General features: G+C 40.7%; 1 long non-coding RNA gene across 1 annotated transcript; it reads left to right on the top strand.

The window, feature by feature from the left end:
- Positions 1-17,307: 17,307 nt before the first annotated feature.
- LOC144254633 (uncharacterized) lies at positions 17,308-19,173 on the top strand. The gene is made up of 3 exons (XR_013343539.1): positions 17,308-17,666; positions 18,288-18,444; positions 19,104-19,173. It is a non-coding gene; the product is annotated as an uncharacterized LOC144254633 (long non-coding RNA).
- Positions 19,174-26,596: the final 7,423 nt, after the last annotated feature.

Raw genomic sequence — 26,596 nt, 5'->3', positions numbered from 1 at the left:
CTTTACTTTTATCTCAGCAGGAATTTTCTTCATCTTAGCTTAGATCTGTCTAAATTTAAGGGAGGAAGCAAGGATAACGAAGGGGAGAGATGGAAAGAAATAAGGGAATATTATTCTTCCTGACAGGAATATCCTTGGCTTTCTCTGGACTCCTTAGATAAACAGTTCCTATCTTATCCTATGTTTTCCTTCTTTGAACTTGGCAAAATCAAGTCAATTCAGGATGTCATACATATTTAAAGAGTAAACTACATCATCAAATTTTCATGGAGTCCAAGGATCTATGTTCATGTCCAATTAGCCTTTCCCAGTAGTGTTGATGGTATTGATCATTAAAGAATCCACTTTTAATTTTCCATTTTCTGGAGTATTTTCCATTGGCCATCTTGTTTTATCCTTTCATTATTCTAAGGAATATACTTACATGAATTTAAATCTTGACCATCATTTTAAAGGTCATTTGGAGAGTTACCCCACATCCTCATTTTACTGAAAAGAAATAGGACAGAATTTGTCTTTGGCCAAGCTCATTTTCTCACTGTATTGGAAGGCCACAGCACAGTGATTGAGAACTTAATGACTCTGCCTACACACAACCAGGGAGAAATCCAATTCTGCTACCTTTGTATCCTTGGGAAAATGGAGTAAACCTTCTGTGCCTTAGTTTCCTCATTCATTAAACAAAAATAAGAATAGGGCTCACCTCTCAGAGAATGGTCAGACAAGGGCGCTGCAAGTTGATGTATTTAGAAACAATTTCTAGCACACAATGCATAATACATGTTTATGACAAAACCAGGACTAGAACCAGAATCTTCCAACTTCTAACTTAGTGACATTTAGTACCCTATACCAATACTGTCCCTAATACACAGATAGGAACCTGAGTCTACAGTGTTGCAGTGAAAAGCCCATCCAAATTCTTTCTGTTCAGTGGGTCTTGCACCAAACTCCTCTGGTGCACACTGTCCTCCATAGTCCTGAATAGGTGTCAACACGCTTAAGTTTTTTAAATGTATAAGCCCAGCACTATTTTCCAATACTACTGTCAGTCTGAAGCAGACTCTCCCAATCCTCTGGGGAAAGGGTCTTCTACCCATGGGTCTTAGGAGATAAAAAGACTTAGGGTGATTCCTTGCTATGGGCACACACTTGTTATTACCTCCAGATCTTATGTTGTGTGTCCACTGGAATGATCCTCAATGCCAGACCATTTGAATTGACCATTTGAATTGACCATTTGAATTGACTGAGTGCTAGTCTTGTTTTTGCACCTTCATTGTGTACTTCCTGAGAAGACAGACTATGTTGTATGTTGGTTTCTAACCCTCTAGAGCTCTTAATGAGATGCTCAGAAAATAATAAGTACACAAATATTTCTGGGTTTGTGAATTAATTGTGTGGTAGACTGCTGATGGCCTCCCAGAGTGGTTAACAGTGGTCCCACCTACTAGTTCCAAGTTCAGGGGGAACAAAGAACTTATCTAGATGCACTCAACACCATCATTCCAGACCAAGGGGAGAAGTGATCTCTTTGCACTCACACTAAGCCTCAGAACCTGTAGAACCTAAGCTCCATGTAGTGTGCTGGAACCAAACACAACCTTGTTCTATAGTTAAAAACAAGTGAAAGTCATCTGCCAGGGTCACTTGGCACCAAAGCTCTAAGACAGAAGGGGCTCTGGTTAAAGGGCAGCTCAAATCCAGGCATTAAAATAACCTGAATGGTGTCATTTTCTGATCAAATTCCTTTCCCTGTCGGGTTTGTGATTTTTGAGCCTGAGAATGTCCTTCATGGCTCAGGCTTCTCTGCTGTCACACTGGTCTCAGGCCTGGAATGTGAGCACTGACCGTTGAAGTCTGATGAAACTATGTCACAGTCCCAAAATGGAGAGACATTATCTCATAGATGGTGGCAGCAGGCAGGCACCAGTGTGCTGCTGGCAGGCAAGGCCCAGAATTTGGTCCTAAGAGTACTTCACACCCATGGCTCTCGGTGGACAGACGGTCTGATGCCCCAGACTTTAATCTGTGCTCTAGTAAGTTGAGATCTTGCACATCTTCATCCCCCGGAGACAGGAAGGCGCAGGCTGAGATGGAGAGAGCCTCATTTCTGGATAAGTCACATTGTCAGAAAAATCCCTTGTGTGTCTTAAAGCACCTGAGGGCTAGAGATGATTGCAGCCATTCACATGACAGAGGATGTGCACCCAGGGAGTGTAAACTTCCTTTACAGGGTTCCTGGGGGGCAGGATTGCTTCACCCAAGGGCAGGTGGGGTTTGCTGCCCTATGAGATAACATCCCTATCAGCATTTGGAAGGGATGAAGCCTCCAGGGGAGCCCATTAACCTCTCCTTGAGTAACAGCAACATCCAAGTCCTTATTATTTTGATCAGCAAAGGTCACTCAGAATAAGAGAAGCACTCTTTTATCCAGTCTTGGAAAAAGGGGTCTGACAGCTTCCTTCCTGCTTGGTCAGCTTGTCTTTACCACTTGCTTCCCATTGCTATGCTCTGAGATGCTTTGATTCCATAAAGCCATTTGCCTATTAACATGTCCACTCTGCCTTCTCCCACTGCTTACCCTTCCTTACCAGAAGAGTCCATTTCTGAGTTTGCTGTGTCCTTTCCTCATGATCCAGACTAAAACTCCTCTTTGGCCAGCATCTCTGTCTGCCCCACCCTCTATCTCCACAACTCTTAAACAGCTAGAGTCTGCTCATGCATTTTTTTTTCCAGTGCTGGGAATGGAACCCAGGATCTGGTATGAGTTAGGGAAGAACTCTACCACTGAGCTACACTCCCAGCCCCTGCACATGCATTTCATGCTTGATATACTTCCTTTCACCATAGGCTACCCACTTTTATATGGATAAGTACATGTCTTTGAAAGCATCCTCCAGTATACACTGAGGGCTTGGGAACTACTAGTGCCAAGCAAGGAGTCTTGCTCACAATATTGACTTTTAGGAATGCTACTGCACTGTATCAATTCTAGTGGCCCCTTAGAATCAAACCTAAGACTGAATCCAGGATATGGCTTCGTTTCCCAACTCTCCCCAGTCTCCTTACTTTTCTTAAACATGGTAAGCCCATCCCTGTATCAGGCCCTTACATTTACTCTTTCCTACACCTGCTATAATCTTCCCTGAATGTCCCCATGGCTCACTCCCCACTCCATTGTCTGCCTCAATGCCATCTTCCCAGAAATCAGTTTCCTGACCATTCGTCTAAAAAATAGCATTCCTTATCTCATAATTCCTATCCTGCTTGATTTTCTTCCATAGCACTTGCAACTAACCGATTTACATGATAGTATTTTAAAATATATTATACAAAGGTTTGTAATTTTTTAAATTGAAACATAAGATGTATTTTTTATGGCATACAATGTGAAGATATATTTACATATTGTGAACTGGCTAAATCACGCTGTTTAACAGCATTGTCTCACATATATACCATTTTTTTGTAGCAAGAACACTTAAAATCTACTGCAATTTTCAAATGCATGTTATATTATCACCTGCAGTCACCATGTTGCCTGATAGATCTCTTGAGCATATTCATCCCATGTAACCAAAATTCGGTGTCCTTTGACCAACATCTCCCTAATCCTCCAGCCCCTCAGCCACTAGTAACCACCATCTATTCTCTGTTTCTATGAGTTCAATTATTTTATATTCCATATATAAGTGAGGTCACACAGCATTTATCTTTCTGGTCTTCGCATATTTCACTTAACATAATGTCCTCAAGTTACAGTATATACTTTTAAATCTTTTATTGTGTGCAACCCCTATAAGAATGACGACAAACCCACAAAGGCCATGACCTTCACAGCTTGTCCTACAGCTGTCTACAGTGTCAGGAATACTGTAGGAACTCACTCTTTGTTGAATGAATGGATGAGTGAATGAACAAACAGGTGGACATTTCTCTGTAAAGTGAGGACCATTCTTTGTGCCAGTGTGACATGTAGTCAAGCCCACATGATAAAAGGTTTCCTTTCAAATAACGCAAACAGTATTTGAACTATAAAGGTCCTTGAAAATAGGTCAACTCCCCAATTGTACAAAATAGAAAACTGAGTCCCAAAGAGGCAGGGGAAAAAAGATGGAAATGAACTGGGAAAGTCACTATCTTCTAACAGTAAACTGTCCTTAGGGCATAGTCTGATGTGACAATTCATCTTACTAGATTCTGAGTTATCGATTTTCTATGAGTTTTGCCTTAGAATAGTTTTTATTAAAATCAAAAGCAAAATAAACAAGAGAACAAGGCCAATAGCATAAAATGTCACTACTTCATATTTCCAAGTGTTTTAAGAGGCATTACTAAGAAGGAGGTACGTATATTGCACTTAGTTCTGCACAAATACTGTTTGGATATTTTTTTCTTCATTCTTCCCACCCTTCCTGTGTTGGGTAGGACTCAGGGACTATCTACATTTGCAATAAAGAGGAAATCCAAGCATATTCACAAAATTAAGCTGCAATTGGAGCTCTAGGTCTTCATTTGGTTTCTCCAGGCACCTGGGTCATGCAGTTGGGGTCACTACAGGGTACACAAGACCCCACTCAATGCACCATTGAGAAGGGCTCAGCTGCTATGTCAGCAACCATTGAAAGATGTTCCTGTTGTTGTTGTTGTCATTTTTAATTCTCCAAAGGATTCCAGGAAAGTACTACCCAGTCAAAAACCTTCTCTCCCAGTTGGCTTTCAAGGGTAACTGCCTCATGTTCTCCTCGTAAGATTGTGTTTGACAGCAATGAAAACCAACAGTTTAACAGCAGTCATTTCTTGGCAGGACAGATTGGTATGAGATTTGTCCCAAAACAAAATAAGCCTTTCAGGGAAGTGTATTTCAAGTCGAGCTCACGTTCCCAAGACACTGAGATTCTTACATGGCTGACATAGGAGCCGAGGCAGGACCCAGCCAGGAGCATCAAATGATTGCCAGTAACACAACGGAGCTGAGTGGAGATTCGGGGGCTGACTGCTTCAAACATGGGGGAATCCAGAAATGCTGCAGAACTCCTTATGGAGAAAGGCCTCCTTATACTCCACCCTGCTCCTCTTAAATGGCCTCCTTAGTGGCTTCAGCCCTGGAAATGGGAAGTCTGGGTCAGAATAACACCCTCTTTTCTTTTCATCCACCTCTTTTCCCTCCCCAGCTCCATCATTCCCCACAATTCTTTCCTCTCCATTGACCACCATTTTCAATGCTGTTTTTGCCACCTAGAGGAGCTTTCTGGACATTGTCACTAGGGAGTATGACATGTCACCTGTACCTAGCAACTCATTGCACCTATGCCTCTGATCCTCTGTACCTAAGTTGTTAACAAGGTCTTGATTTCTAGGTTTGGTTCTCCTATACAGGCTCACAGAACCACTCAGATATCAGAGGTGGAAGTCCCCACCGGCATCTTCAGCTTAGGGATAACCAACTGATTTCTGCATCCCCTTTTCTGAAAGACCACAAGATGGCGCCCAAAATTGCCCAAGCCAGGCCACACGCAGTGGCATCAAGACCAGCAGGTGGCGATGTTGCCTTAGCCATCGTGAAGGGAGTGGCTGCAAACACACAGGCTGGGTATAGCTCGCATCCATAAATGCTGGGTGATTCCCAGAGATGCTGGATATGTCTCAGACAATCTTTTTTTTTTAATTTTTGTTCTTTTTTAATTGATTGTTCAAAACATTACAGAGCTCATGATATATCATCTTTCATACATTTGACTCAATTGGGTTTTGAACTCCCATTTTTACCCCAAATACAAATTGCAGAATCACATCGGTTACACACTCACATTTTTACATAATGGCATATTAGTGACTGTTGTATTCTGCTACCATTCCTATCCCCTACTATCCCCCCTCCCCTCCCCTCCCATCTTCCCTCTCTACCTCCTCTGCTGTTGTTCAATTCTCTCCCCTTTTTTTCCCTCCCCCTTGCCCCTCACAACCTCTTATAATTTTGTGTATCATTGAAGGTCTCCTACCATTTCCATATGCTTTCTCTTCTCTCTCCCTTTCTCTCCCCCCATTCGTCTTTGTTTACTATTAGTCTTTTCCTCATGCTCTTCCTTCCTGTTCTGTTCTTAGTTGCTCTCTTTATATCAAAGAAGACATTTGGCATTTGTTTTTTAGGGATTGGCTAGCTTCACTTAGCTTAATCTGCTCTAATGCCATCCATTTCCCCGCAAATTCTATGATTTTGTCATTTCTTAGTGCTGCATAATACTCCATTGTGTATAGATACCACATTTTTTTTTATCCATTCATCTATTGAAGGGCATCTAGGTTGGTTCCACAGTCTAGCTATTGTGAATTGTGCCGCTATAATCATTGATGTGGCAGTATCCCTATAGTACGCTCTTTTAAGGTCCTCAGGGAATAGTCCGAGAAGGGCGATAGCTGGGTCAAATGGTGGATCCATTCCCAGCTTTCCCAGGAATCTCCATACTGCTTTCCAAATTGGCCTCACCAATTTGCAGTCCCACCAGCAGTGTACAAGTGTACCCTTTTCTCCACATCCTCGCCAGCACTTATTGTTGTTTGACTTCATAATGGCTGCCAATCTTACTGGAGTGAGATGGTATCTTAGGGTGGTTTTGATTTGCATTTCTCTGACTGCTAGAGATGGTGAGCATTTTTTCATGTACTTGTTGATTGATTGTATGTCCTCCTCTGAGAAGTGTCTGTTCAGGTCCTTGGCCCATTTGTTGATTGGGTTATTTGTTGTCTTTTTGTCTAATTTTTTGAGTTCTTTGTATATTCTGGATATTAGGGCTCTATCTGAGGTGTGAGGGGTAAAAATTTGTTCCCAGGATGTAGGCTCTCTATTTACTTCTTTTATTGCTTCTCTTGCTGAGAAAAAACTTTTTAGTTTAAGTAAGTCCCATTTGTTTATTCTTGTTATTATCTCCTGGGCTATGGGCGTCCTATTAAGGAATTTGAAGCCCGACCCCACTATATGTAGATCGTAGCCAACTTTTTCAGACAATCTTTGACACCCACCCTGGAAAGCAAAGTTGAGCTCCAAATGCTAGATGTGGGAGAGATAAGAGCCACTTTGACCAGACAGAAAAGTTCTAGATGAGGAAGCCAATTTCTTGGACTCTAGTTCTGGCTATCTTGCTAGAACAGAACCTGGAGGTTATGAAGGAAATATGTCCTTCTTTCTACCCAACAGATTTTCCCACATTTCATGTGTCCATTATACATTAACAACATATTCTATAGTGCCAGGCCAACTTAGATTCAGGAATAAAAAAGGCAAACCCTGTGCCCTGGATGAATTCATCATTGATGGGATAGGAAGGCATGTGATCAGAAGGTCACAGTGTGAGAAGGGACACAGGAACACACCAAGGTGGCTAGGAGAAGAACACTACCATCTTGGTGGGCTGCAGAGGTGGACCAGAAAAAGCTATCTGGTAGCCAGCCCTCAAAGAGGTCTACAAAGCTGAGAAGTCATCTTAGGAAAGATTTGTAAAGGGAATTCTAGTAGGTAAACAAGGAGGCAGAATAGCACAGTGGACAGGTAGGGTTCTCATGTGAGTGACTAAAAGTAGGAAATGGAGCCAGACCAGGATATAAGGACCAGCGGGAACTGTGGTCTTGTGCAGAATCTCCCCAATAGGTTTTGTGGTCAACATGCTTTGGAGAAATTCAAAGGGCAACAGTGTCCCTAATATATATTTTAATTTGTGGGCACCTATGGAGATATATAAGTACCCCCCAAAGGCAAAGAAAAATCAGGAGAGACATTGGAGCCATGTCCAAACTCCATATTTGACCTTGATCTGGCATTGTCACTAGTCACTAATTTTCTCTCTTCCTGATCAGGAAATACAACAAACTCACTATGATATTGACCTGGTAAGATCTCAATTGAAAAGCAACTGTATGTTTACTTGATCAGGTCAATATACACATTCCTTATGCAAGAAAAGTAGTCACCAATTCATACTGTCACCATCAAAACCAAGACTCATGCCCATGTTCTATGGAGGAGAAACATAAGACCCAGGGAGTTTATATCATCCAATTAGGGAGAGGAGGTGATAGCACCAGGGCCCTCTCACCTAACCGCAAATTCTACCCTTCACCCAGGCAGTGCTGCTCTCTGGATCCTTAAGGAGTTCACTACCCAGATGAAGAAGGGAAGCTGAGTGTGTCTAGTAGTACTCAGCATATTCACACATTCTTTGAGAGATGCTATACAGGATAACTCCCATCACACACAATGCCATTGTTTGCAGAAAGAGGGATAGCTGCTGGTAGCTGGTCTGGTTTCATTCTAAAACTCCCTGCCATTCTAGCATGAGTGAGCACCAAATGTTCACCAGCATTAATGGAGCCCACAGTACACCATGAGTCCTAAAGATACAGGACAATAGACTTTTATTCTCATAGTTCTGGAAGCTAGAAGTCCAAGATCTAGGTCCTAGAAGATGCATTATCAGGTGAGAGTCCATTTCCTCATAGATAACTATCTTCTCACTATGTCTTTATATGGCAGAAGGGACAAATTCTCTGAGGCTTCTTTTATAAGGGCACTAATCTCATGCACAAGGGCACCACCCTTATGGTCTAGTCACCTCCCAAAGGCCCTTCCTACTGATGGGGGTAGTGATTTCAATAAATGGATTTTGGTGAAACAGAAGTATTCAACCACAACATAGGTGGGATTTTCAGACTACTTACCAGTGTGCAGCAGCTAGAATAGTCTGATGCTTCATTGCCACATGCACCAGTGCAGGAGGGAGGGCCATCCAAGATTTGGTGTACCCATAGTTTAAATGGCATCTTTCCCAGATGCTGTCTCTCAACACAGAAAGCAGCCTGCAATTTCATTTTTGAAACTTTCTGCAACAGTGATTCCCTTGCCAGTGTATTGAAGTTTATGGAGAGAATGTTTTTAATCAACAAAGTGTACTGAAGTGGTGTACAAAGTTCCAGGAAGGAATGAAACCCACCAGTGAGACAGAATCTAACACAGACAAATGAGGGACTTTACTCAACGCCACTAGAAAGAAGGCAGGATCTGTTAAGGGGACTCTGATGGGGAAAGATTATGAAGAAAAAAAAATCAAACAAACAGCAGTTCCTGATAACAGAACAAATGACATGCAAATGGTCTACAAAATCACATGCAAATTAGCCTCAGATTTATCCAAAGAGGCTTAGAGTCAGGAGAACATGAGATAAAACTCAACATCAGTGAATGGTGGTACCAAATCACAGAGTGGGGAGAGGACTTGCTCTGATAGATGCAGCTAACACAGAGAACCCACACGTCGTGAGCACTGGTTTCAGTGCTCCACGTGCATTAACTCCTTGGTAGACGGATAGACCACATGAACTATAAGGTTTTCTCCCATACTTACACATAACAGATGGGAAAATTAAAGCTGAGAGAGGTAAGTAGCTTGCCCCCACACTGGGGTGCAAACCCAGGTAGCCTAGTCCCAATGCATCCCCATCACCACTTTGCTCTATTGTCAGCCCCAAGGACCATGGTAAACCAGCAACAGAACCCGGACAAAACCCCAATATCCCAACTCCTGCTTCCTGCTCTTTCCACCATTCTACTCATTCTTCAGTTTCAAGCCATGCCCTTGCTGGTTCCTGTGTCTGGAATCTCCTCTCTTAGATCTACACAGAGCTGCTCTCTCTCAATTGCTTTTCTGACCTCCCCAAATAAAATCTCAACACTTTTACCCTCTGTAGTTCTGGCATGTCCTATCATGTTCTGCTTTACTCACTGACAACGGTCATCACACTACTGTATTATTACTAAACAATCACTGATTTTTTCGCTTGCTTGTTTGTTTAATACTTTCTATTGAAATGCAAGCTCCATGAAAGCAAATGTCTTTGTTTCTTCAAAGATAGTATCCCCAGTGCCTGGCATGTATAAGCATCTAGCAAACACTTATTGAATCGATAAATGAATAAACAGATGGGCAAACAATAAATGCATTCATACGTCTAAGAAAAACCTCAGACGCTGTTTGCTGTATGTTGGAAGTCCTTCCTGGTCTCTTGTTTCTGAAATGCTACTCAAACGTTCAAATTTACTTTGAGTCCTACCTCCTCCATGAAATCTCCCAAGTTTTTCCACCATCTGGCCAAAATTCCTTCCTTGAATTTTAAAACCATGTCTCCAGGAATCTTCTATTAAGCTGTAGGCACTTCTGAAAGGGAGGACGTAACACATCAATTATTTATTAGCCAGTAACACTTTAAGACATACTAAAATAATACATATACAAAACTTTACGGGTAACAGATCCAAACTACATGCAGCAAGTGTGGAATGAATACAGAACATTCCAGTCATAGTGCTAAGTGCTTTACAACTGTACAAATGTCCAGACATTCCAGCTGGGTGCCTTCCTGTTACCCATGAGAATTGCACTTCCCAGATCCTCATGATTGGATGGCCCCATGTGACTAGTTCTAGCCAATCAGACAGACATCAATGGATCTGCTACCCATCTAGAGTGCTAATAAGACACCTGTCACAGCACTTTCACTTCTGGCTCAGCCACCTGGCAACCTTGGAGGTAGTGGCTATTCCATCAGCCGATAAGCAACAATGATGAGTGTGTCTCCAGTGTCACCCCCGATGCACTGCTCTTTGACCTTCTCAGGCAGTCACCATTTGACAGATAAATAAACAATCTTGGAGACGTAAAAAATTTGGTCAGAGTCACACATCAAGTGAGTGATAGAGCCAGGAGAGGAACCCAAACCTACAACTTTTACCTGCTTGGGCCCTCTATTAAATCTTATTGAAAATAAACAGTAAGAAATAGAAAAATATGAATATCATTCCCGGAAAACAAGTTTTGCAAGGGCATCACAGCGTTGGGCTCTCAGGGTCAGGGAAATCAACAGGACACTAGGATCCTGGGGAAAAGGCTATACAAGCTGGTATCTGAGGTGGAAGTGCCTTTGACAATGTTGAAGGTGGACAGTTCATGCTTTTGTCTACTGGAGAGGTAGAATTCTCAGTCTTTGATTTTCTCTCTGTATACACATCTATCAAGGAAGCTCACAACCAAGTCATGATCTCTTTTCTGGGTGCCAGGCACTGCACTCAAAATCTTGATGAAGCCAAAACCCACAGCCCCTGCTTTCAAAGGCCTCTCCTACAGGGGACAGTCATCATTGCTGAGACAACAGGCAGCTATATGCTCTACAGGTCACTGGTCAATGGCCTCGTGCCTCAGGACCTGAGGCCAAATCCCGATACCCCACCTACTGCTGAAATCATTCGGTGTAGCTTGCACACTTCCATGTGGTTCCACTCCTTGTCTGCCCAAAGCTCTGTTTACTCATGTGGATGTTGTAGGTATAGAGATGAGAAAATGCATCTGAAAATACAATATATCCTAAACAGAATAAGGATGCCAACTACATAGAATAGATCATTATTATAAAAATGGCAGGGGTCAAACCACTCTCACTTAGCAGACATTTCTCCCTTTCTAGGGTGATGGGACATCCAGGTTTGTCTGTAGTTGTTTGGAGTTTATCAGTGACAATCTTAGATTCCCTGAAATTTCTTAGTCCCAGGCAAACCAGGATGGTTGGTCACCCTGCCTCTGCCTGGAATTCCTTCCTCCCAGCCTCCCGTCACCTTACCTCTTGGCAAAGGTGTCAAACTGCTGCTTCAAAAATCTCCAAGCTTTCCATGATCGCATGAAGCTTTCTACCATCTCTCAGACAGAACATGCTCTTGCCTCTGTCTTCCCACACAACTTTCACATAACCTAACAATAGCACTTTGTAGCAAGCCAATACTCATTATATGAATGAATAAACAAAGGAACAAAGGAAGTTGGAGAAAAAAAATTTATTCACCTCCAAATACCAAAAAATCACTTGAGAGATATTTCCATCTATACTGATATGCATGGACATAGTAGAAAATGGACATAGTAGAAAATCATGAAAGTCCACAGGGAAAAAAAAGGAATACTTGGATTGCAGAAGATTTCCAAAGACTTTTACTTACTGCTAATATAATACCTAAAGTTTTTACACTAAAATATGTCTCTTGAGGTTAAAATAAATTTATTCTCTTGTCAAGGACATCCAGATGAATGGCCTAAGAATTCTTAACAATCAGCATTGAGGTCCTGCCCAAATAGGCCAGAGTATGTAATATCATGTGAATGGTTGTATTTCTAGATGAATACCTCAACCATGAGGATTAAAATGGTCCCCAGGGTGTTCTCTTGAGAAATGACTTGGTCCCAGAAGAATTCAAACAGAGGGTTTGCTGTTATTATTGGGCTTAGTAAAGGACAGTAAGCAAACTTGTTGCTAGACCAGAAAGAAAGATATCCTAAAGAGAATAAGTTGCTATGCTATAGAAGCCAAATTACCTGTAACTGTGTCCACCACAGGTTCTGGAAGCTAAACATGGATTTAAATCGCTCTTTGAGAAGGGTGTTGGCTCTGAGAATCAGTAGAAGGTGAAGGTGTGGAAGCCACTCTGGGCACCTCAATGAAGATGAACAGCTATGAACCTATGGAAGTGTCAGCAATGGAAAGGTGTGGGAAATGACATAGCCTAGGAGCAGAAGAGGAAAAGAGGTTTCTTTGTGAGTGGAGGGAGATGAGGTATAATAACCCACAGAGAGACATCTTCAGAATAAATTTCCAGAATCAAGAAGAAATTATGGTGACCCTGAGCAGAGAGGCAATTTGACAATGTATTTGTAGACTTAGCCCTGAAATTGTATAATTTGGGACCTAATTGGTTTTGAATGTTCCTGCCTTTTTGGTCTCTTTAGTTTATAATCTAAGACCATCTTGTGAAATTCTTTGAACCTGGATCTAAGTTGAACATGAAACACAGCTGAGTGTGAAAGAGAATAACTGCCACAAATCTGAATGAGAAATAGCTTAAGATCATTCTGTAAGTCCCTAACTGGAACAATATGTGGAAAAGCAGAACAAACTTCAAAGCTCAACCCACCTGGAAGTCCAGGGTGCAGAGAAGTTGGGGGAACTGAGGGTAAAGTACAGAGTACAGGGTGGAGCTCCAAGTTGGCTACAGTGAAAACTCAGTGGCCTGGACTGACTATGGGTCACTTAGCAGAAGGTCCCAGAGGAACTACAGATTTCTGCTGTTTATATGCGTACAGTCTGGCTGACCTTGAACAGGAGCTAGAGGAGACCAGTTCTCTCCAGAGTGTAAATCTTACCATGATGAGCCAGTGACACAAATGTAATATCAGATGATCCCTGGTGAGCTCTGCAGCCTACAGCCCAAGGCTTCAGTCTCAGTTGTGTTGTTCAGCTTTTTGTCACTGTAACCAAAATACCTGACACAAATAACTTAGAGAAAGAAAGATTTACTTCAGCTCACAGTTTCAGAGGTTTCAGTTCATGGCCAGCTGGGGTCAAAGCTTTGGGCCCAAGGTGAGATATAATATCATGGTGCAAGGGTGGGGCAGAGGAAATCTGCTCAAGTCATGGCAGCCAGGAAGCAGAGAGAAAGGAACAGACTGGGGACAAGATATAGTATCTAGGGGCGTGTCCCCAAGTATCTACTTCTTCAGTTAGGTCCCATATCCTCTTTATAATGCCTTCAAGTATCAATCTACTGGTCAATGTGTGGGTTGATATTAATAAGTGGATTAATAGTAATCTATTGATTAATATGAGGCCTGAGACCTCATGATCCAATCACTTTCCCTAACTAGTGGTTCTAGATAATGAGCTGCTGAACAACCAGAGTGATTATAGTGAATCATAAATCTAATTTCAAGTCACTGTTTGACACCCCTGCATGGCTACCATTCCCAACTCCTCAGCAGGGTTAAAGGAGGCTTTCTCCCCACCCTCCAGCATACCAAGGGCTTACATTTCCTCAAGGCTGTCTGCCTTTGAGCAATTTGTCCATCTGCCTGAATGGCTTCCCCATAGATCTCTTCCATATTTATTTCATTTATTGGATAACTTCTTCCCAATATTTGGGATTCATTTTATATGTTACTTCTAGCTTTCTCTGGCCTCGGGACTAGACCAGGTGCTGCCTTACACAGTCTTCATTGTATTGTGTGCATAAAACTATCTAACAAATGCAGGTTTACCCATCCTCCTGCCAACTGAACCACAAGCCTTTGGGGGCAGGTTTCTATCATGTTCACCACTGTCTTCACCCACCCAGCACAGAGATGGCACAGAAAAGGTATTCATTTAAATATTTTTTTTAATTTTTTTTAAAAAAGTATATCAGCTCAAAGAAAAATTGCAAAAATCCTTTCCCAACTTTCTCTTGTTAGCAGCTTATAAAACTTTAGTAAAATTATTTGAACCTGGACATTATCATTGTATCATACTTTTCACTGATCTAAAGACTTTTACCAATTTTTCTACTGAAGTCTTTGGTTGTTGTTGTTCAGGATCCCGCATTGCCTCCAATCATCATATCTCCTTAGTTTCCTCCAATCTGGGAGCTAGGTCCTTTATCTTTTTATCTCTTTCATGCTTTGGACACATTTGAAGAGGATTGGTTACTTTGTTTTAGAACATTCCTCCATTTGCATCTGTCCGATATCTTCTCAAGGTTAGATTGAGGTTATGCCTTTTGGGTAAGAATACCAGACTGATCTTATGTCCTTCTTGAAGCATCATATAAGGTGGTGTCTGATGTTGCTGTGTCTTGTTACTAGGGATGGTCACTTGGTTAAGGTACTGTCTGCCAGGTTTCTCCACAATGAAGTTCCTAGTTTTCCCTTTACAATTAACAAGTACCAAATAAAGAGGTACTTTAAGGTCAATACATGCATTTGAATCAATCAGTGAATGTTGGAAAATAGGGATGGACCATGGAAGGGCTATAAGTTCTATACCTACATTTTTATGTACAATATACACATTAAGGATAAGATGAAAATGAGACAATAGGACAAACTTAGGCCATTGGGATCAGTGCAATCTCACTGCATCCCAAAAGTGCATTTAACTTACCCAAATTCTACAGTACCACCTGAGCAAAAAAGAAAACAGCCATCTAACTTAAATCAATAAGAGCCAAAACTGGCTATATATTTATGCACACAGCCCATCTCTGTCATCTGGTATTTTATATTTTATGAGCAACCCACAAGATTTTCGAGGGTGAGATAACTCATCACAGTTTTCACTTATGCCAGAGGGCAATCTCCAAAGAAGGTGCAAATTCACTACCTAACAAACCAAAGCCCATTCAGAGATATGAGCAAGCAGATTCTGATCTGTGAGAAAGGCTAAAGGAATAGAAGATGCCCAAATTTAAGAAGGCAATGTTCAAGAAAGTGCAGGGGTTCAGAGCTCAATGTTCAATATTCAAGAAAGTGCAGAATGATTATCTCTGTCAGTTTGGGCTGCAGTAACAGCATGCCTTAGACTGAGGGACTTAAAATAAAAGAATTTATTTTCTCACAACTAGAGGTTGGGAAGTCAAAGACCAAGGGGTCAAGCATTTTGGTTCTGGTGCAGGTCCTCTTCCAGGACTGCAGATGCCCTTCTTCTTGCTGAGTTCCCACATGGTGCAAAGGGAGAACAAGAAGGAGGTAGAGAAAGGGAGAGAGAAAGTGCACTCCTGTATCTTCTTTTAAAAATTGCTTTACTTTTTTTAATTGGTGCATGATATTTGCGCATAAAAGTGGAATTCATTGTTATGTTCATACATGCACCTGACGTAGGTTAATTTCATTCTGCTATTCCTCGACTTTCCCACCCTTCCCCTCACTCTTATCTCCTATTATAAGAATAGTATCTCTATCTGATTAGAGCCCCCATCTTTATGATTGCATTTTACCTAAGTACAAAAGGTCTATCACTAAATATAATCAGATTAGATTTTGGAGAGTCTACAAGTGAATTTAGGGGCCACAAATATTAAGTCCATAGCAGTAGTCATCTTTAAACATTCTTTAGTTTATTACTTGTGTAACAGGATGTGAAAGTGAGATTTTTTCTTGTTTCAATTTCTGCTGAAGCCCTAACACTCAATCCAACAACTGTGACCTAATCACAAATATAAAGAAAGTTGTCAGGCCCAAAATTTGTCCAGTTCACATTAATTATCCCATCTCTCACCTTCAGATGATATGAGAAAAGACTAAGAATCTGTTAGTAGGGAGAAACAAATGGTGAAATTTCTCCAGAAAGACAATTGCATGCATCCCCCTGATCCTGCACTACCCAAGCCAACTGAGAAGAACTTCCAACCTCTCAACGGGTTTGACATATGTTCCTTGGAGTTGGGGAAGATTCTGAGACTGGTATCTGACTCACATTTGGAAGAAAGTTTGAAGGAGAGAGACTAAGGCTTGGCGGGGGGGGGGGTGTGGGCTTGGCTGGCAAAACAGAGAGACAGCTGCAATTAAGTGAGCTGTATCAAAGGCAGGACAAATTACACAGCTCTCAAGGTCCAACTATGCACCCCAAAGAAAAGGCCATCCATGAAGCAATTTGCAAACTTTCTATCCAAGAGGACTGTCAGAAGTGGGAAGTGTGGGGTGGGAGACTCAGCAGAAGGAGACTGTGGTGAACCATCAGCCATGGGTGGAAACAATGCCATAAACATCCAGCCAGGGGAGGCATGCCTACACAGCAAACTATAGCTAAGAGTCCCCAGTGGAAAAAAGTCACAGGAATCCTGAGAAGTGCCTATGAGAGAAAGAGGCAGCACTTGGGTCCTCAACTCAAAGAGCACTTACGCCAGATCACATCTGTACTTGTAAGTAAGAAAGGCCATTTCCACCCACTAACCCTCTGCTTCCTGCCCTTGGTCAGCCCTGGAGAGTGGGAAGAAGAAGAGACCTTTGAGGAGGCAGAAGAGGAGAAACAGGTGTCTGCAGGCTTCCCAGCCCTGAGCAAGTCCCCGCAGGGGAGGGTGAAATAATAACTAAAAGAGAGTTTAGAGTTTGGACTTTTTAATAACTGAAAAAGACCAGAATATTACAATGGGGTCTGCAGGAAGGAATTGCAAAAGAGTTTCACACAAAATAGATGAAAAAATAAAGCTGTTTCTATTTGCACTCTACTTAGTTCAAATATCAGAAACAGAACAAAAAGTAACCTACACAGCTGGCTGACATCTTGGGTGGGCTCTCCTGTGCTCCCACGGAGGACCTGCACTTGGTGGAACTGCACACTTGGCTTAATGCTCTGCAGTCACCATCTTGAAATCCTTAATATTTTTAAATAAGGGGGTCCACATTTACATTTTAAGCTGGGCCCTGCAAATTGCCCAGCCAGTTTTGGTTCCATGTAGAACAGAAACTTAATTGTTACCTATGTGACCCCAAGAGATAGAATGGGATCAATCAGTACAAGGTAGGAAGAAACAAATTTTAATTTAATATGTATTGATGAGAGATTTTTAAAAAATTCATGGCTGCCTAAATTGGAATAGGCAGAATAAAGAGGTAGAGCTTCTGATTACCAGAATCCTCACAACAGATGTGGGTCAGCTGCTTGGCAGGAATATGAGAGATATAATTCAAACTTTGCACTGTCGGGCCTCCAAAGTCTCCCTGGGAACCCTGTGATCATCTAATTCTTGGATTAATGAATTTCCTTCAAGATATCTATACTACCAATTTAACCAGGAAATCAACTCACTTTGGTACTATGATCAGGTAAGAGCATTTTCAAGTCCTCACTACCTTCCCTGTGTAGTCAGAGTTTCACCAACTCTCCGAGTTTCTGTCCAGATCGTGAGCTGTTGTTTTTCCTTGATGAGAACATTATTGCCATTACTCACTGTATTTTTCTTGATCATTGTAAGTTGGATCTAATTATGGCTGGCACAATGCAACCTCTTGTTTCTAAGAAAAAGGCTTTAAAAAGTCCCCAGAATTGTCTTGGGCTTAAAACCAGTTTCATTAATCATCATTTTGACAATGAAGCACAAATAGATCTGACAAATACTGATTAAATTTACCATTAAAGATCTTGGTGTGTGTGTGTAGATTATTCTTGTCATTATCATTATTATTATTAGTCAGGGAGATGGTTCTAGGAGAAAAAAGAAAGTCAACTAGTTTTCTGAGATGGCCCCATACAAGCTGTTAGACTGAGAAGTTTATATTATCTTCTCCTTACAGTATTAGACTCTTTGAGTCTCAGGGATCAAAGCTCCATGATAAAGATCCACCTTTTTTTTTTTTTTAAGAGAGAGTGAGAGAGGAGAGAGAGAGAGAGAGAGAGAGAGAGAGAGAGAGAGAGAGAGAATTTTTTTTTTAATATTTATTTTTTAGTTCTCGGCGGACACAACATCTTTGTTGGTATGTGGTGCTGAGGATCGAACCCGGGCCGCACGCATGCCAGGCGAGCACGCTACTGCTGAGCCACATCTCCAGCCCCAAGATCCACCTTTGATGACAACTCTCAGACACAGGAAGGAACAGGAGACTGGTATTCTTGATCTTACTCAGTAAACACATTTCCCTGCAGACGTACTCCTCCTACATATTGGAAAACGTTGAGCTTCTTTCATGCCATACTTTGGCCTTGACCTTTATAGTATGTAGCCTCCCTACAATGGAGTCTATGTTTCTCCACACCCTCAGAGCAGACCTCCTAATTATAGCCATCCATTAAGTTGTCATGAAGAAATCCTACTCAATCACGTCTTTATCAGACTCTGGCTGCCAATGGGGTCAAGTTAGGCGTCAAGTCTGACCTGCCAGAGCCCCTGTCCTGTGCTTGTCCCACACTCACTGGGGCCTTTGTGAGTAACAGGCCAGATGGCCACCTGGTTGCCCCCAGCTAGGTCCCCTCTCCCACTTCATTGACAAAGCAGTGCAGAGTCTAAAGATGACCCAGACAGTGGGGCTAACATAACGCAGGGCCCTTTTTTGGCTGTTGTCTTTGGGGAATTAAACATACACAGAGATTTTATGGGGTTGTCAAAGTCCTTCATTGGAAATGGAGCCTCTACTGAGTAGAGAGGAATCTGATTTAAGGGGTAAAAATCTTCCTCCGTTTGGACTTGGCTTTCAGAAATTGCAGAATCCGAGAATTTATCACTGCAAAGTCACTTAGTGATCATGTGTCTAACCCTTATTTTACAGATCAATGCAAGTGTGGCCAAGGGACTTGGGTTTTACTTTTATTGCTGAGTCTGGTTTTCTTGAGTTTCAGGTGAGTGATATTTTAAAGGGTCCTCCATAAGAATGAGGGTAATCCATGGTCATTCAGATGTGGCTGTAAATTATTCTCTAGTTGGTTTTGTCTCTCAAATGAGATCATAAAATTTCTTAAGGACAGAGTTTATTGTTTCTCTATTCTGCATGTTGTCAAGCAAAGAAAATACTTTAAAGTATTTTCAAGAGTTACTACAAATTCTTTACTCGATATTCTATGTTAAAACGGATATGTGGGGCTGGGGTTGTGGCTCAGTGGTAGACCGCTTGCCTACACGCGAGAGACCCTGGGTTCCATACTCAGCACCACATAAAAATAAATAAACAAAATAAAGATATTGTGTCCATGAATAACTAAAAAAATTTTAAAATATGGATATGTGTATTTCTATATACCTGCGTCTCCCTAGATAGATTATAAAAACTATGTATAAATTAAAATAGACCCACCAATTTGATTGCTAGTCCTATAACTCCATTTAAAACATGAGCATACTGAGATCCAGAGAAATGAGGATACAGAATTGTTCAAGCAGTGTGTAATCTAAACTCAGATTCCTTTCCTGCCTGTTCAGTGGTCTTCCCATAGTACCAAGCCCATCCTTGTTGTTAAATGAGAGCAGATTAATGTTAAAAGTTGCAAAAGAAGGAAGACATCATAAAAGCAGGCTGAATCAACCTCTAACTGATGACATTATGATTGTTACTAGTAATATTTTAAATAGGTAGAGCTGTTAGACTTCAAGAAGATAAACACTGTTAATAGTTTCATCTGTATCTTTTAGTAAACAAAAATGGAAAGTAAGTCTCTGCCACACTCACAGAGCATGCGTGCAGTTTTACTTACACAAGAACTCTGCACTTACACAAGAGCTCTACACTTTGTTTTTTCAAAGACACTCCTTAGAGATCTTGCTATATCAGTGCACACAGATCTACTGCTTTGTAAAGGGCACTTATGGTTGGATATACCATAACCTATTTAACCAGTCCCCTATCAATGAACAGTTAGGGTGATTCCAGATTTATGCTAGGAATTGTGTATTTTTAACAACTAGTTTTAAGTCACTAGCTGCACATGAAACCAGTATTTTAAAATCACCAGTAGTCTTATACCCTATTTTTTACAGATGATAAAAATTAAAGTCCAAAGAATTTGGGGAACCTCAACCATCAGTTGCAAAACCATAACTAGAACCTTGATTTCCTGAGCCTTCATTCACTATTCATTCCTCTGCCTTTGGCCATTCAGGGACATAGAACATATTTGCTGTGGCTGTTGGAGAAGAGGCCAAAAGTCACCACCAAACTCATCTCCAGGGAACATTCTCTGTCTGCAACTCTCAAGCCCCAATAGAGTCTTTATCAAAAGAACCGATTCATCAAAAGAGTCTCGTCATGGTTTACACTTTACTAGTCCCCAAATCATTGAGTTAAACTTCCCATTTTAATAGATGAACCAAATCACCTTGAATAAAGATGTAATTCAATAAAAATGTAATCCTCTCATAAAATTGAATATTCTCTGGCTCCCCAATGAACCCCAAAACTTATTAGATTTCTTCGGCAGATGATGTGATAGGGGCTGTTTTACCTTCTTAACCCCATTATGCCTTTAAAAATATATTATTTAAATGTTTACATTCCTGTATCCTGAACATGTATAAAACAGCAAGAATAGTGTTTCTGGGAAAGCGGGAACTGGTGGAGAAGTTTATTGAATGGGGAATTTTAAGTTGTTAATTTAGGAATTAGAAACAAAAACAGATCAGGAATAGTACATGCTAAGCTCATAGATACTCCTAGGCAGTCAGTCCTGAAAACTGCTACAAGAGGAGTGCATCCTAGTGTGAGAGAAAAGAGTGACTAGGAAAAGGACTTTCTGGGTATGAGGATCTAAAAGCTCCGCTGATATTCAGACTAAGTGCTTTCTACTTGTTTGTTCTAAGAAGCAAATTGATTTGTTAAAGCTGATAAAACAAAACCCAAAGTTTTTAGTTTGGTTTTAATAGTCAAAATAATGATAGTATAATTTTTAATTTTATGTGTCAACCTGACTGGGCTAAGGGATGCCCAGTTGGCTGCTTATTATTTGCCAGCTGTAAGTATGTCTGTCAGGATGTTCCGGGAGAGATTATCATTTGAATCAGCAGACTGAGTAAAGAAGATCTACCTTCAACAATGTGGGTTGGCGTCATACAATAGGTTGAAGGCAGAAAGACAAAGGAAGACCTAATTTGCTTTCTCTTTTGTGACATATGTCTCCTACTTTTGGACATCAAACTCCAGGTTCCTGGATCTTTGGATTATAAGATTCTTGTCAATACCCTCCTCCCTTCCCATCTCTCATCAGGATATTCGAGCCTCCATACTTAGACTGAATCAGACCACCAGCTTCTTCTGTTTGCAAGTGGCAGATAATGGGACTTCTCATCCTCCATAATATGTGAGCCAATTCTCATAATATGTCTGCTCTTTAATATTTATATCTGTCCAATTTGTTCTGTTTCTCTAGAGAACCTGACTGGTACAGATAGCTTCCTTGCACTGAGCACTTGCTCAGCAAGCCATGTTGTCAGTGCTTTCCTCAATCTCTATTACAAATCTTAGGACAAACTAAGACAAAAGAGAAATACTTGAGGACTTCCACAAACCAATCTCTTAATGAGCTAACCATTATTATGCACAGGGTGTATCCCACTGCAAACTTAATTTGGGGGAGATCTAAAACTCATGTCTATCCTGCCCTACCTCTCAGCCCCAGGACAGACACTAGGAACTGTTTTTTTCCATATCACTTCAACCCTACAGTGCTCCACCCTTACTCTCTGTTAATGCACATTCTTAGCCCTTAAAAATGGGGATTATTTGAAGTAGCTTGAAGATAAATGAGCAAAGTTTCGGGGTACAAATGACAATCCATCATTCCTATTGGATGATCAATGGGACAAAAGAAGGTCACCTAGCACCATAGCCCCTTGCACCAGGAAACACATGTATTCCTCAAAGGGCAATGGGATCCTAGGGCAATGAGATCCTGGCTCATTCGCATGTGGCATCAAAGCATCATGGAAGAGTGCTGTTCGTGGGCCAAGGCTGACTTCCTTCATCTTCTCCTTCTCCTGTTTTTTGGGTGGTGTTAGGGATTAGATTCAGGATCTCTTACATGCTAGGCAAGTTCTCTACCACTGAACCAGCCATTTTTTAAAATTTTATTTGAGTAAGTTCTTGCTAAGTTGCCCAGATTTGCCTTAACCTTGTGAACCTTCTGGCTCAACTTCCCAAGTAGCTGAGATTACAAGTGTACACCACTATGCCCTGCCCAACCAGCTTCTTGATGTTAATGCTAACCTTGTCCTGGTGGTTCTCCTGTCCTGGTCTCTCATTTTTAGCCATACCAAACCCTCTACTTGGGCATGTCCTCTCTATTTCTCCCCTGCTCTGAACAGGCTCTATCTAACTTTAATGTGTTATGATGGTTTGGGCTTTTTATTGTTGATGTTTCTTTTTAAAAATTTTTTGGTCTTTTAAAATTATCTTTTCAATCTGCTGTTATCAAATTTACTCACTCCTTTCTTACAAGTGAATGTTAAAGTTGTTTTCTCTTTCTGGTTTAAAGACCAGGAATTCCACTGTATCCTGTATTTGAGAATATTAACTTTCAGGTTTAAAGAAAAAAATCACTAAGTATAAATACCAAATTTTGTTCAAAATACTCCCCTGCTATAAATGCTCTGTGGCCTTCTTCGAATTATTCCTCTGGACTTGAAAACAGAAATTTCCATTTTAATAAAATGACTTAAACCACAATCAAATTTTTGGAAATAATTATCCCCCAACTCATTAGGATTTCTCTGCTGGCTTCTGTGGCTTTTCTATTAAACCAAAAGAATCCCATTAATCTTTAAACATGTTCAGGCTTAAAGATTTACTCTTTCAAATTTCTTAGCATTCATCTCTGCCTCTAAGTATATTTTGAAAATCTGTGAGGAAAATACAATATTCCATTGCTTTAAAGGGTCATTTAAACTCTTCATCCAACTTCTTCCAATTAAAGCTCTGACTTCCTGGTAACTTAAGCTCAATAAAAGCATTAATTCCTCCCTATAATTTTTTGCTTCTAGAGCAGGGATTAGCAAACTTTTTCTGTTAAGAACCAGATAGTAAATATTTTAGGTTTTGTGGACCACCTATCTTTGTAACAACTTCTCAACTCTGGGTACTGTTAAAGCCACTATATACAATACATAAACAAATGGACATGACTGTGTTCCAATACAACTTTATTTATACAAACAAGCAGTGGTCCCAGCAGCTTAGGAAGATAAAGTAGGAGGATCACAAGTTCAAAGCCAGCCTCAGCAGCTTAGTGAGGCCCTGAGCAACTTAGCAAGACCTTGTCTCAAAATAAAAAATTAAAATGGATTGGGGATATTGCTCAGTGGTGAAGAGGCCCTGGGTTCAATCCCTGGTATAAGAAGGAGGAGGAAGAGGAGGAGGAGGACGACGACGAGGAGGAGAATATAAACAAGCAGTGAGTTAGAGTATACCTATCCCTGTTCTATATGATGATGATTAAAAGGAGGAGGGTGTTTATGAACAACTACAAATAACATTGTTTGCTTTCTCTGTAAAAAGTACCATGCTAGGTATTCCATGAGTTTTACCTCATTTAATCTCCCAAATTCCACAGGTTAGGTATAGTTATTACATTTTATATCTGAAGAAACTAAGCTTTAGAGAAGCTAAAATGTTTTCTTAAACTCAAATACTCAAACATTTAAATAATAAAGCTAGAAACTCAGATCTGACACTGAGGCTCATGCTTTATATCACCATAATATGCCATAAAACATATACATCCCCTGTTCAAAGCTTTTGGGACAACTTTTCTCTGAAACTATTTTAAGTACAATCAGAAAACTTGGTAAAGTCACAGAATTCAAGTTTAATAAGAAAGTTGGACATAATTTTAATTTGCCTAATCCAAGTGTTCTTTGAGCCATTGAAATATTTAGTTGAACAGGCATTTATTATGTCACTACGTGAGCCCACACCACAGCAGCGATTTGAGGAATAGGAAAATCATGGAATATAGTTGCCTTAGCTCAACACACTCAGAGACTTCGAGGGTAACTTTTGCTCCCCTTTCTTCCCATACCTCTGTCTTGGTTTGAGAAAGAAGACCCCCAGCTGTCATTTCTTAAGGAAGGCAACCAAAATTTATTTCCAATTGTCCACAACCACAAATGTCTTTCCTTTTCCAACCTTGTATGATTAATGTTTCCACATAGTTTTTTTTGTTATTATTGTTGAGGTTTCTTTTATTATAGTGATATAAGTAGTTGATAGAGAATTTCAAGAAATTTTACTAAAGTCTTTTCCCAACATTTAAAGCCTCAAGTCTTCTCAAGCTTACCCAGGACATCTTACCTGAGATGTTTACACTAAATATCCCATGCAAGCAAGCATCCCAAACTCTACCCAATGTCCACAATTGTCTTAAGAATGTAGCTGTCCTCCTTACCCCTGACACACAGCCACAGAGGCTCTCTGTGTTCTGAGGGAATGGGTTAGAAAAGTAGGACATGTTTGTAGGAAAAGTGAAAGTCTCTTCTCTCATAAACAATTCATAATAGTTTATAACTCTAACAGTTCTACATTTTCTCTGCTGTCGTACATATAATTTCTTCTCATTATCCACTGTTTACTGTTAATGAAATGACTTTTTAATGTCCTTCCCCATCTAAGAATATTTGCTTAATTATTATGATGCCTTATTTGCACTAAATCCAAATGGAAACCAGCCTATGGCAATAGGATTTGGTGTTGCTTTTCTTCAAGGTCAAACCACATACAGCTGTTCATGCTGAGCCATCTCCAGCTCTCAGCAGCTGCCCAACGTTTATGTTATGTTAGAGATGTTCTCTGGTTGCAGAGCCCGGAGAGCTTGCTGTTCCGCCAAAAGAAATCCTCAGGGACGAGAGTCAGAGTGGATGGCTGCATGTCACATGTATGCAGGGTTACTGGACATTCTCCTTTTCCCGTACAGAGGCTAAGGCAAACCAGTGCAATTCACAGTCAAACCTACAGCTTTTGACCCCCTGATTCCCTGCTTTCTCAACATACAAAGAGTTACCCTGAAAACTCAGAAATATGCTAAGAACTTTTCTCTGTGATTGCTAAACTAGGAAAACAAGGGAACTATTTGCATAATAGCAATGGTTTGGAAAAACATGGTAGTCACTTCTGCATTTTTATGGTCCTGAGATTCTCTTTAAATGGATGAAGTTTGACAAGGAAAAGGAGAAAATGGAAATGGGGAGAAGAGGTAAGATTCTATATCTTCACTGTTGAGTTCTGTTTGGCAAAGCACCACATCTACACTCATGAGGCAGCAGCATGACTGCTATGATATGAATATCTTTGACCTTACCCAACAGAAATCAGCATCCTGTAACCATAAGAACACCACTTTAGCCAGGTCCCAGGAAGCCTTGACCAATGGCATAGTGCATCACTATTCTAGCTGAAGTATAGTACACTTCAAAGACAGACAAGAACTCACTATACCCAGGAACATGTGCAGCTTAGAGGGAGGGTTAGAAAAGAAATTAATGACCTTCCCAAAAACCCTTCACAATTACTCAATCCTCTGGATACATAGCCTTTCTGTGGGCAGTTTGTGGGAGTTTATAATTTTGTATTAATTTGAGGAAGTCCAGGAGAACTGAATTCTCCATGTCCACAGCAGCAGCATCAATGCAACATTATTATATTGTCCTTCTGTACTGCAACTTCTCACTCTCTCCCATCCTTCATTTCTGCAACTTCGAATTGCCTCGAAAATAAAGTACCTGCTTAAATTCACCTGTCCCAGACTCTACATTCAGGGCAACTCAAGCTAAGACTGTTTTCACAGTTTCCCATTTGGAAAAAGTCATGCTTTGGAACAACCATTGCAAAAATAACTTCTAGGTTCAGGATAGAGCAAAACCATGTTTATTGGATGCTTCAAAATAGTCATTAATACTGGAAGAATTGGTCCTTTCAAGGCCTCTGTTTACATATACTACTTCTGCATAGTTTTTTTGTTTGTTTGTTTTTGTTTTTTTTGCTCCTGAGCAGCACAGATACTATCTATGGGAGAAACTCATCTATTATAACATATAAGGGAACACATCATCTTTGACTCTCTTGTCTGCCTTCCTTTTGGTGTGTCAAGGATATCAAGAGCCAAGGACTATTGAAAGAGTCATAAAAGTGATAATGGAGGGCTGGGGTTGTGGCTCAGTGGTAGAGCACTCGCCTAGCATGCACGAGGCACTGGGTTCAATCCTCAGCACCACATAAATGTAAAATAAAGATATTATGTCCACCTTAAAAAAACTAAAAAATAAATATTAACAAAAGTGATAATG

Source organism: Urocitellus parryii, chromosome 4, assembly GCF_045843805.1.
Source record: "Urocitellus parryii isolate mUroPar1 chromosome 4, mUroPar1.hap1, whole genome shotgun sequence".
Taxonomy (NCBI): Eukaryota; Metazoa; Chordata; class Mammalia; order Rodentia; family Sciuridae; genus Urocitellus; species Urocitellus parryii.
Note: the sequence above shows the minus strand (reverse complement) of the source record. Positions and strands in the feature narration are given on the sequence as shown.